Source organism: Mustela nivalis, assembly GCF_964662115.1.
Source record: "Mustela nivalis genome assembly, chromosome: 2".
Classification (NCBI taxonomy): Eukaryota; Metazoa; Chordata; class Mammalia; order Carnivora; family Mustelidae; genus Mustela; species Mustela nivalis.
In genome coordinates, this window is record NC_139021.1 from 108,018,759 (window position 1) to 108,030,843 (window position 12,085).

The window sequence follows — 12,085 nt, forward strand, 5'->3', positions numbered from 1 at the left end:
TCTTCATCATCCACTAACCTGTTGGTTTAGAACCAGTTGTTGATCCTTGCCTAAATCCATAAATTTATTAGGGTTTGCAAAATAGGACTTTGAAAGTTCTATTCTTTTGTGTTTATTAACACAATGTTTTTCTGTAAAGTAGATCTTTACTGTATGAAATGGTGCTCTTTGGTTGTCGTGAAATACAGCACCTACAGGAAAAGTAGCATAAATACTTAATCTCCCCCTTTTTCTACTTTCAGAGTAGAGAAAGAACTGTTCTAACAGCCACTTCAAAAGGTGATAAATGAAAAATAGTTTGTTCTTTTTTTCCTTTGAGAGTCTTTATATAGACTCAAGGGTTTTAATTTTATTTAGGGTGTTTAATTTACTACCATTTAAATTGTTTCTTTGATACTCAGTTTGTTAGAGCTTTAGGTCCTGGGATGTCCTTCATTTTAGCTCCTATATCTGTCTGATAGAGATCATTATCTCTTGAGTACCTTCCTTGTCTCCTGGCACAGAAAAATATCCCAGACTCATCTTGTACCTTCCTGCCACAGACCTGGCATCCATTGTAGTTCCAAGTTTAGTACCTTTTAGTATATTAAATACTAGAGATGCAGTCTGGGTCCATCTAGGGATTGTTTGCTGCTAAGATTGATATGCTTTTAGGCCATTTCAGTGAAAAGACCTAGAGAACATAGATTTTTATAAACATGAGTTCATATTGATATTTCTTTTTTTTTTAATTTTTTATTTTTTATAAACATATATTTTTATCCCCAGGGGTACAGGTCTGTGAATCACCAGGTTTACACACTTCACAGCACTCACCAAATCACATACCCTCCCCAATGTCCATAATCCCACCCCCTTCTCCCAAACCCCCTCCCCCCAGCAACCCTCAGTTTGTTTTGTGAGATTAAGAGTCACTTATGGTTTGTCTCCCTCCCAATCCCATCTTGTTTCATTTATTCTTCTTCTAACCACTTAAGCCTCCATGTTGCATCACCACTTCCTCATATCAGGGAGATCATATGATAGTTGTCTTTCTCTGCTTTACTTATTTCGCAAAGCATGATACACTCTAGTTCCATCCATGTTGTTGCCATATTGATATTTCTAATTAAGGTTTTTACTTGATTTCTTGATTTTATACCTATAATCATAAATCTTAAAATCATTAGTAAAATTTCATTTTTTTGTACAATATAAAGAAGAAAGCTTGAGGATATCAATACTGATAATAGTAAAAACAAACTTGCAGAAGAAGTTTAAAGTTTCTTTGTAGTTCTTTTTTTTTTTTTTTTAAGATTTTATTGATTTGAAAGAGAATGGGCATGAGAGAGAATATGAGCACAGGGAGAAGAGAAGCAGACTCCTCTGCTAAGCAAGGAGCCCTGTGTGGGGCTCGATTCCAGGACCCTGAGATAGATGTGTAACCAGCTGAGCCACCCAGGAGCCCCTCTTTTTAGTTCTTTTTGTTCTTACAGTGCTTCCTACCAAGAGGTACAGTAAACTTGAGGTAGCCAAAAAACTCCTGTGAAATAAACTCTATCTCCTGGTTACCAATTTGATATTTAATCGATTTGTTTGTTGCTGGTTTTAGTGTATGTTTTTCCCCTTTGCCACCCCTTCTCTATGAAGCAAACATGTTTATTGGTTTCTCAGTTATCATTTGTGTGTGTGCAAATGCACATGCGTGCTGAGAAGTTCAGATTCAGGCAAATTGTGTGTAAATCTTACTCATTTTATCCAAAAAGAAAATATTTTTTGTACAAAAGGTAGCATATTGTATATGCTAGTGTGTGGTCTTTTTTCTTTTAATGAAAGGTTTTTATTTTTATTTTATTTTTTAAATTTTATTTATTTGAGAGAGAGAGAGAGAGAGATGGAGACAGATAGTGAAAGAGCATGAGCAGGGCAGAGGGAGAGGGACAGAGTCCTGGTTGAGCAGAGAGCCTGATGTAGGGCTCTACCCCAGGACGCTGGGATCATGACCTGAACCAAAGGCAGATGCTTAACCGACTGAGCCACCCAGGTAACCCTGTTTTTTTTTTTTTCCCCTTAAAATATTTTTAGGTCTGTCCAATCAGTGTGTGGTATAACTATGGATAAAACCTTTAAAAAAAATAATTTTAAAAAGCTTTTAGTAACTTGATAATTATTTTCAATTGAAAATAATACCAAAATTAACTCAATAATGTGAAAGCAGCTGAAAGTGATGAAAAAAGATCTACAAAAAGGCACTGGATTTGGTGAATTTTGGATTGTACTTGAAGATCAAATGGGGTCCAGGAGTAGGTAGGGAGGGTGTTGAAGGGAGGCTTGGGGCAGATGAGCTTGGCTGTTTTGGAAGGTCCATCTCAGAAAAATCACAAGATTAGAGAGAGGAATAGTGGTACTCGGGAAGAAATGAGGTCTGCCACTATTGACAAATGCATGGAAATGTAGATTGGTTGGTATTTTTTGTTTTGTTTTGTTTTTTTAGTTTGATGCAGATTCTTCTGGAGCACAGAAGTTTGTTTTTTGCTGACTACAGTGTGTAACATAAATAAATAGAATGGCATGCTAAATGTTGATTACCTTGATGGTGAATGAGGAAAACTTTCTACCTTAGTTCAGTATTACTAAGTCACAAATACCAAGGACTTGGAAGAGATCATTGTGGTTCTCTCAACCTAATCTTGTGGAGTAGGAAATTGAAGCCTGGAAAGATGAAGTCATGTCCAGGTTATACAACGGGATGGCGGCATAAGCCAGGTCTTAAATCTGGCTTCCTAATTCTTTTTTTTTTTTTTTAAGATTTTATTTATTTATTTGACAGAGAGAAATCACAAGTAGTCAGAGAGGCAGGCAGAGAGAGAGAGAGGGAAGCAGGCTCCCTGCTGAGCAGAGGGCCCGATGCGGGACTCGATCCCAGGACCCCGAGATCATGACCTGAGTCGAAGGCAGCGGCTTAATCCACTGAGCCAACCCAGGCGCCCCTGGCTTCCTAATTCTTAATTGTATCTACTTTTCTCTATGCTGTGGTGCCTTTTGTAACAATGAAAAATGAGAAGTTGTGTAGCTTTTTTTGATACTTGGTTTTTGTCCCAAGGTAACTTCAGTTCTGATTTATAGTCTGTGGTTTTTGTTTTCATGTTTGTGGGCCTAAATAGTGTGAATGTAGAAGTTACTTTTTTCCTTAATTTTTATGTACTTACTTTTAATGTACTAGGTAAAGAGATTTGAAAATTATTTTGCCATATAATTATTTTGAGAATTTTTGGGGGAATTAATTTAATGTACCTGTGTTTCTTAATTACACATGATGGTTTATAGATAAATACATTTGACATCCTTTTACTAGCATAGGTATAGTGATTTTTATAATCAGCTAATGTTTTACAAAATGTACATGTAGTTTGCATTGTTGTATATTTCAGATGTTTCCTTAACTTAAGTACTCAGATATTTATCCCAACATTATTGCTATGGGGTTTCCCGCAGAAAGACTTGAAGGCGTATACAGGAACAATATTGATGATGTAGTAAGGTAAGAACTCTTAATTTTCTGTTGCAAATATTGATGTATTCATGCTATATTTTCATTTAGAGAAGATTTCTAAGTCTTCGAAAATGATGTGTTTTGTGATGTGAACTCTTTTTATTATGTTGGTGCTCTATAACTGCTTTTTGTTTGTTTAATGGACCTCAATGGGATACAGCTCATTTGATAAGAACTAACCTTTGACATGGTTAGGTGTATGTAATAGGATTTCCTGGATTCCTTTTAAGGCTTCTTACCAATTTAAGTCCTGGATTCAGTTACACTATGGTTTTTGTCTTTTATTTCACAATGGGGGATTAGATTTAATCCTTGAGTGTATTCAGTCACTTAAATTTATTCATTCTAAGGTAGAGATAACTGATACCATGTATTTTTTACATAGAACAGTTTATAATGGAGCATAAGTATACTAAGCATTTGAAGAAGTAATTTGGTACAGAGGATCTGGACAGGAATTGCTGGGCAAACCAAGGCCTGACTTTGTCTCTTGCATGATTTTTTAAGTGTAATTATTATCCAGCTTGAAACCGTATTTCTCAAGACTGATTTAAATAATTTTCACACATGTATAACCTAAGAATATGTGATCTATTTTATGAGAGAAGGAATTTGTTTCTGTTGTAGTCTTAATATATTTTCTCATTTCAAAGCAAAAATATATATGTATGAAAAATTTAACTGTAAACATCAGAAAATTTAATGGCTTTTAAAGTTTAAAATTTTGGATTATTTTGTTTATCTTCTTAGAGAAATCTCTTTCTTGGAGACTTTCAATTTAAATATTTGATTAGAATTAATGTTATCTTGAATGGGAGAGCACTTTGTAAAGCATTATGCAAATGTAGAATCCTTATATAATTGAGTATATGAATTGTCTGTGCCCTTATTATGAGCTAGCCATAAGTTGTTTTGTTAAGTGGTTAATTTTTAACAATTTGCTTTGAACCAATGTATATATTTACATTTTGCAGTATTGAGTTGTGTCCAGTTGGACTGTTGTTGTGTTTAAATTGTTCAGAATTTTAAAATCAGTATCAGTATCTACAAAAAGTACAGAAAAACCAGACTACTTTTTTGTAGTTTTATTACAGTTAGAGGTACATGGGGCTGTCAGAAGTACTGTTTAAGAATTTGAAAATAGGGAAATAAATGTGTCTTCTCATGGTTGGGCAGGACACAGTTGGAAGGATGCATAATATCAGATCCACGAGAGCAATAGCCTGATATGGCTTAGTCAGTGATAATACACATCTACAGAAAACACAGTGGGTGATGGAAAACAGAATGACGGGTGTACATTTTGCATCGAGAGAGATGGAGAATCTGGAAAATGAGCAGTGCATCTCCTGAAGTGCAGGAGTGTTTATTAAGCCCCCTTAGGACCTAGATGAAATACCTTGCAGGTTGATCTGTTTTATATTACTACTATATAATTCTGTATTCAACCAAGTACTACTTAACCAGATCAGATTAGTACTCATGTGGAAAAAGAGTATGGATAGAGGACAGGTTTTTGGGTCACTGTAAGGGCCTCCTTGTGGTGGGGTTTACCTGGGGTGCTTGCTCCCTTTGCTCTCTTCTGACTGTGAATAAGTCACTGAAGCTGATTGATCATCTTTAAGTTACTGATAAAGTTCGGTTTCTGGATCAGCACATTTCATTTTCAGACCTTAGACTGATACTCTCACCAAGAAAATACTGTGCTACCAGTGCTTTGATCTTTCATCTTCCAACTTTGCAACTCCTGCCTTTAAGCCACTGAATTAAGATTCACAAATTTAATTTGTGAAATAGTAACCAAAGTTGAAGTTTATTCTATCCACTTTAATGTATCTATTTTATCTAGCTTTTGTCTTTTTCAAATCTGTTATTCCTTAAAAAGATTTATGTGTATGGTTTGTTATTTAGCCAGTAGTTGCTTTAGCCAAATGATCTTGTCACCCTTTGGCAAGGGTGGTAGCCTGTAAATGACAAAGAATGATCTGCTGAGTAGAATAGCTAGGGCGTGCATGCCTGGCTTGTCTTGCCCTTCTGCTCCCCTCCAGTTTTGTGACTGGGGATATATATGACTATTGAGGCTTTCGTTGGCTTCATTTGCTCACTCCACTCCACTTCTTTTATGAGAAAAAGGAGGAACAGTCACCAGGAAGGTAGCTGTAGCTTTTCCCCTATGAATAAAATAATTTCCAAGAAGAGGATTAACTTCTCTAAGGGATTGGCTGTCTCTAATACCTAAATGATTCATTTCCTTGATTGGTTCCCACAATATGGGAAATAGTAGTAATAAGCAGTAGTGATTTCTTTTTGGTTCAAAGATGATAAAGTGATAATGAAAAGGGTGTCTTTTTATCTTCTTACAAGTTTTCTCATAAATGTATTTCCATTTGGATTTTCCTTTGCCCTATTTGAATTTTTACTTCTCTAAATCCATGTTTTTTTCTATGATTTTCCCCCAAACAAGAAATATTGTTCCAGGTTCAGGTTTTGTTGGTGTTGTACATCTTTGCTCTGAGTAAAAGAAACTGAAATTGCAAATGCCTTTATGCTTAAATTATGCAGTATTAAACTGTTTTGGGATATGGTTGTTATGGCAATGTGAAATTTTATACTTAAGGTACTCAAGTAACAAATATTTAACTTCTCCTTTTGAGGTTACCTCCTAGGGTTAGGAATTAATGTAAAAAAATAGAAAGTGGGGGAGAAGTGAACCAAGTTGGAATTTTTTACTATCTTAACTGCAAATGTTAGGCTTAATAATCAGAATTGACATGTCAGGACAAGGACATTTCAACAAAGGAAGATGAAGAGCTAACTCTTCCCAGATTGTTTTTTCTTCTTTTCCTCTTATTCCTACCTTCTCTTCCCCTCCTTTATTGCCATTAAGCTCTTGCTCTGACCAGCTGGTAATTTGAAACAATGTTTTATTCAGATAATTGATTATTCTTGAATATGTGTGGTAATCTTATCCCCCTGGGCTAATATTGAAATTACCCTAATTTATATGTTATCTGGTATAAATCTAAGCAGCCTTTAACAAAATGATGCATTATGTGTTTAACCGACATAGCTTAAGAACTGTTCTGTACTTAATAAATCAGCCAAATGTAGGTTTAATAGACGTGAACTGGCTTTCTTACTGCAGAACCTTTAATACACTACTATGCCTTGCAAATCTCCCAAGAATGAGATTCGAATATGCTGCTTTCCTTTTCCTTTTTCTTCCCCTCATTCTCCCTTCTCTCATTTCTTTTGTACTGTGTTAAAATAGCATCTTTCTAAAATAGTGTTTCTTGGAGCACAATTTGGGAAGTGTTGAAAATGAAGAAAGATGCATGTAACAATATTTCCCCCTAGTCTGAAATCAGTAGGAAGTAATTTACTTCCCCTTTTATTGGAAAGATTTTAGATGCGGTTAGATTCCCATATTTGTCATAAGAGAAGGCTTAGAGCTGAGCGTTCTGATACATAGTGATTAAAAAAAAAAAGACTTTATCCATTGTCTTCTATACGATCAGCTTTTTTGTTCGTGTGTGTGTGTGTGTGTGTGTGTGTGTGTATCCTCCAACTTTCCTGTTTTATACATTCTTCCCAAAGAAATTTAAAATAATCTTCTCTTAATTATATGTCGATCTCTCAATCAGCCTTTTATTTATGTGTTAATGTCCGATAAAAAAGGAATTGTTTGTCTTCCCAACAATATCATTATTGGCTGTTCAGTTCCAAGAATTAAAAAGAGAGCATATAGAGGAAAGTGTCACACTAATTTAGAGGAAAGAGTATTGTTTCCATTCTCCATTTCAACAACTTTTGACTTCTCTTTTACACTGCCTTTCTTTTTCCTGCTTCCTTTTTTCTCTTTATTGTGGCAAAAATTATATAACATAAGATCAATCATTTTAAAGTGAACAATTCACTAACAGTACCTTTCCAGTATTTTGTAACCACCACCTTTCTCAAGTCCCCAAATGTTTTTAATACCCCAAAAAGAAAAGCCTATACCCATTGGCTGCCTCCCACTTCTTTTGTTAGTTTTATTTCCTTACAAATAGCAGATCCTTGATAGATTTGACAGTGTTTATAGTATCTGCATCCATCTAGCTTTTAGGATTTTAATAATAGGTAACACTTATTTTTTATTATTTCAGTTGTATAAGCTGTTTACATGTGTCATTTTATTAAAAATCTCTACAATTATCCTGTCCCCATTTCATATATGGTTTAAAAGAAGTTAACTTCCCCAAGTGCCATAGTGGGTAAGTAGTGAGCTGAGGGTCGAGTCTAGTCTGTGAGATTCCAGAGCTGATTGTCTCAGTAGCCATATCTATCAGAGGATGAAATGTTTTACCACATACATATGTACACCAGAATATGCCTACATAGGCATATTCCAGAAAATTTATTTAGGATTTGAGTTTCCAGGTTGAAAAAAAGCTATAAAGTGCCAAGCACAACGAATGAAAGCAGGCCAATACCAGGCAGTTATTACAGAATTTCTTTAAGAATATCAGAAATAATGAGAATGTCTCAAAAGCTTTTGGGATCATTTAGGAGGGATTAGGAATATATATATGTCATCTAACTTCTCATAATCTAAGAATCTAATTTAAAGATGGAAGATGGAGGACTAGCGCTTTACAAGTTCTGCATTCAGCCTAGAGTTCTGTATCCAGCCAAACAATTAGTCAAGTGCAAAAGGAGGAAAGAAAGGCCTTCAAGAATAAGAAAAAAAATATATCTACCATGCAACATTTCTTAGGAAATTCCTAGACCATGTGCCCTAACAAAATAAGAGAATAAACCATCAAAATAAAGAAAGGGGCTTTAAAATTTCATTTTCAATTTTTATTTTTCTTTTCTTTTTTTTTTTTTTTTGAGGGGTCAGTGAGGGGGCAGAGGGGAGAGGAAGAGTCTTAAGCAGGCTCCATGCCCAACCCAGAGACTAATGCAGTGTCCATCTAACATCCCTGAGATCAGAACTTGAGCTGAAGAGTCAGATGTTTAACCAACTGAGCCACCCAGGTGCCACTAAACTTTACCATTTTAACCATTTCTGAGTGTATACTTCAGTGGCCTTAGGTACATTCATATTGTACAGCCTAAAACTTTTTTTTTCTCCTACCACACTGATATGTTGTACGCATTAAATAGTAGCTCCCCCATTTTCTCTACTCTGAGCTCTTGGCAACCATTGTTCTACTTTCTGTGTCTGTGTATGTAACTTTTCTGGGCACCTTATATAAGTGGAGTCATGCAATCTTTGCCTTTTTGTGACTGACTTAGCATAGCATGTGACTTCGTTTAGCATAATGTCTTCAAGGTGCACTCATGTTGTGGCCTATATTGGCCACGTTTTCTTCCCTTGTATGTATATAGCACATTCTGTTTATTCATCCATGGATGGACACTTGAGTTGCTTCTGCCTTTTGACTGTTGTAAATAATGCTGATATGAACATGGGTGTACCAGTATCTGCATCTTGCTGCTTTCAGTTCGTTTGGTTGTATACCCAGAAATGGAGTGGCTGGGTCAAATAGTGATTCTGTGTTTAATTTTTTGAGGAACTACCATATTGTTTCTCCCAGCAGCCGCATCATTTTTCATTCTCAGCAGCAAGAATAAATGTTCGGTTTCACTACATCCTTGTCAACACTTGGTATTTTCTGAGCTTTTTTTTTTTTTCCTCATTCTTTTTTTTTAAGATTTTATTTATTTATTTGACAGACAGAGATCACAAGTAGGCAGAGAGGCAGGCAGAGATTGGAGGAAGCAGGTCCCCTGCAGAGCAGAGAGCCTGACATGAGGCTCGATCCCAGGACCCTGGGATCATGACCTGAGCCGAAGGCAGAGGCTTTAACCCACTGAACCACCCAGGTGCCCCATTTTTTTTTTTAATAGAGCCATCCTAATGGGTGTGAAGTGGTATCTGTAACTTGAAGAAATCACACATGTCAGCTACAGAAGCAGAAACCTGAGAAACTTCCTTCTCTCTATGAGCCTTGGTACTGACCTCTCCTGCAAAGCCCCTTCCCCAAAAGCAAGAGGAAAAGGACGGGGCATAAAGCACCCTTATTTTAGCTAGACTCTAAGATTTTTCCCATTCTTTTTACTTCTGGAGTATGATAGCTGATGATTGCTTTGTTTGCTGGGAACCAGCGCTCTAGGAAATTCGTGTTAGCCACTTGGCCACTCTCATGTACCCTGGCCCTCTGTTTTAAAAAATGAACAAATGCTATGATCTCTGGATCATAGAAACAGAGGTATTTAAAATGTGCACATTGGACACATCAGTACTTCTAGAGTATACACTTAGAATGACTGTAATTATCTTGAAACAACTTACAAAGTCTAAATTTGAGGTCTATGGTCTCCCTTCTTGGAAGGCCTATTTAAGCATCTGGTTGATTCAGTCTTATATTTCTCATCACCTAATAGGAGGCCTTCCATCTCTTTCCTCTTCTGTTCCTCTTTTAAATTTGAGTCTAGACAATATAGCTCAAGTTCCAGAGGAACCAGAAAAATGACCAATGATTTTCAGTTTTGGGGACTCTAATTTTGTGTATGATCTTTTTGCCGCATGATCTTTTTTCTTTTCATTGAAGTATAGTCAACATATATGTTATATTAGTTTCAGGTTTTTAATGTAGTGATTGGAAAAATCTAACAAGTATAACTGCCATTTGTCACCATAGAATACTCTGACTTATATCCCCTTTCATCACCATGACTTATTCATTCCATAACTAACCTGAATCTCCTGCTCCCCGTCACCCATTTTTCCATTTTGTCCATAGCCATACCTGCTCCCTTTTGTATTTAAGGGTCTGTTTCTGCTTTTTGTTTGTGTTAAATTTTTTTTTTCAGATTCTATATATAAGTGAAATCATATGGTATTTGTCTTTCTGTGACTAACTTACCTTGCTTAAGGTAATACTCTATATCCATCCATGTTGCAAATGCAAAATTTCATTCCTTTTTAATGGCTGAGGTATAGTCCATTGTTTGTGTATCAATCATCTCTTTATTCATCTGTCATTGGACACTTGGGCTGCTTTCATAATTTGGACATTGTAAATAATGCTGCAGTAAACATAGGGGTATATGTATCATTTTGAATCAAAGTTTCTGTTTTCTTTGGTTATATATACTTATTAGTGGAATTACTGGATCATAAGGCAGTTCCACTTTTAATTTCCTGAGGAACCTCCGTACTGTTTTCCATAGTGGCTGCACCAATTCACATTCCCACTAACAGTACATAAGGGCTCCTTTTTTTCCACATTCTTAACCAATACTTGTTTCTTGTCTTTTGGACTCTAGACATTTGGCAGTTGTAAGGTGGTAAGGTGGTAACCTCAGTGTGGTTTTAATTTGCACTTACATAATGATTAGTGATGCTGAACATCTTTTCATGGGCTTATTGCCCATTTGTTTATCTTTTTGGAGAAATGTTTAGAAGTTTGTGTTTTTGTTGTTGAGTTCTAGGAGTTCTTCATATATTCTGGATATTAATCCCTTATCAGATATGTGATTTGCAAATATTTTCTCCCATTCGCTTGCTTTGTTGATAGTGTTCTTGATGAACAAAAAGTTAAAAGCTTGAAGCAGTACATTACAATTTAACTATTTTTTGTTGTCTGCCTTTGGTGACGCACCCAAGAAATCATTGCTAAACTGGTATTATGAAGCTTTTCTTCTGTATTTCCTTTTAAGAGTTTTATAGTGTTTGGTCTTTTTTGCTTAGATCATTAATCCATTTTAAGTAATTTTTGACTATGTTTTAAGATAAGGGTCTAACTTAATGCTTTACATGTGGATATCCACTTTTCCCAACACCATTTGTTGAAAAGACCATCCTTTCCCCCATTGAATGGTCTTTCCACACTTGTCAGAATTTTTGACCGTATGTGCAAGAGTTTATTTCTGGGTTCTCTATTCTAGTCAGTTGGCATACATATCTGTCTTCATGCCAGTACAACTCTTTGTACCTTTATGGTAGATTTTGAAATCAGTAATTGTGAGTCTTACATCTTTGTTCCTCTGATTCGAGTCTTTTGGCCATTGAGGGTTTTTGAGAGTCCATATGAATTTTAATGGAATTTTCTAGTTCTGTAAAAAAAAAAAAAAAAAAAGTTTTGGGGATTTTTGAATGATATTAATCTGTAGATTTTGTTGATGATATTGAAATATTAACAGTATCAGATTGGTGTGTCTTTCCATTTTTTTAGGTGTTTAATTTTTTTTTTTTCAACAGTGTTTTATAGTTTTCTCTGTATATCACTTCCTTAATTAAGTTCTTTCCTAGATTCTCTTTTTTTGGTATTTATCATGGATGGAATTTTCCTTTTTGAATTGTTCATTGTCAGTGTATAGAAGTACAGCTGATTTTTGCACATTAATTTTTATGCTGCTGCTTTGCTTAGTTTGTTTATTCTGATTATTTTTTTTTTTTTTTGATGTGGAATCTTTAAGGTACATGTAAAAACATATAGAACATGTCATCTGCAAACAGATAATTTATTTCTTCCTTTTTAATATGCTTGCCTTTTTGGA